The sequence below is a fragment of the Mycetomoellerius zeteki genome, unplaced genomic scaffold, assembly GCF_001594055.1.
Source record: "Mycetomoellerius zeteki isolate Tzet28-1 unplaced genomic scaffold, Tzet1.0 scaffold445, whole genome shotgun sequence".
NCBI lineage: Eukaryota > Metazoa > Arthropoda > Insecta > Hymenoptera > Formicidae > Mycetomoellerius > Mycetomoellerius zeteki.
In genome coordinates this window covers 181,593-182,799 of record NW_017257441.1, presented here as the reverse complement: position 1 = coordinate 182,799, position 1,207 = coordinate 181,593, and the positions used below count along the sequence as shown (strand labels likewise).

The following is a 1,207-nucleotide window of genomic DNA, read 5'->3' as shown; positions in this document are numbered from 1 at the left end:
AAAGGTTAAACATTTTGGCTTAATATTAAGGATGATTTACATTAACGCGGGAATTGAATTACGCTTAAAATTAGAATTAGAATTATTCTAGACTTGGATGAAGAATTTGAAAAGTGCACGCAACACGTGAAAGCTTAAGGTCAAAAGGCTTACATGTCCTCGGAGGTACTCTGGATCCGGACTCGCGACTCTAAGACTGTTACTTAAAAGAACGACTCTTAACGACTGCCTCTATTTTTGTGCCCTGAGGGCAAATCTTAAGGGCGTCCCCTTCCATCGTTACTCCGCTGAGGCAAGCGTGGTGGGGAAGACGTCAGGTACGGTCCTGGCGGTCTCATGTACTACGCCAATTTACAGGAAGCGAAAATTCTGAACAAAAATTTAACAATGCCGCAGACGTGACATAGGCTGCGTCTACTGTGGCAACGTGACGTTGTCACATTGCGCCGAAACTCCCATGACTGTATCGCATATTCTATTTTAAAAAATCCCATGACGTGATCTGGCCGTATTGCCTCCGGAGGCTTTTGGGAGGCAGAAGCCATTAATTAAGAAGAAGAAGAAGAAGAATCCGGAATGTCTGATATAGCCGACATAACAAAACGAGTACTAACAAATGCCAATTTGAAAAGTTTCGTTTTCACTTGGTATTTATAATGTCGATGTAGGAGATTTATTGACAAAAATATATGTTGACATTCAGATTATACAGTTGAAGAAAAGATTCCGTGACATAAGAAGAGAGAAATAACGATAATTTCTGAACAACATCAGTTTCAAGATACACATATAAGTACGATAAAATAAAACTGGTAATTACGGAGATGACGGCCGACCTCACCGATTTTAATGAAATTAGGCTCATTCGATGCGTTTTTGCATGAAACGAACGAATCTGGCAGAAATAAGCGTCGCTCTGCCCCGCGAACCGAGATATTTAGCGTTAAAGTTCACGACCGTTCAGGTTAGGAAATCTGTCATACCGACTCGATATAAGCGCTATGAGTATGCCTTTTCATGCTCTGTGACTTAATGCGCATGCGTTTAGCGATTCTTGGGTCCAATAGTGCACGAAATTTAAAATCAAATTAAAAAATGAATTAGTTACTCGTGCAATGTTTCTATTATACATAGTTGTATTCCAAATAAATCATAACATATGTGGACAGTGGAGTGTGTAGACAGTAATGCTTGGGTTCGGGGCGGC

At 40.4% G+C, this 1,207-nt stretch overlaps 1 protein-coding gene across 1 annotated transcript in view; it reads left to right on the top strand.

Annotated features, from left to right (window-relative positions):
* Window positions 1-762: 762 nt before the first annotated feature.
* Window positions 763-1,207, top strand: part of Pex23 (tectonin beta-propeller repeat-containing peroxin 23) — a 12,654-nt gene continuing 12,209 nt past the window's right edge. The window contains exon 1 of the mRNA XM_018454672.1: window positions 763-793. The gene's annotated coding sequence lies outside the window, so the exon portion shown is untranslated. The remainder of the gene's footprint in view (window positions 794-1,207) is intronic.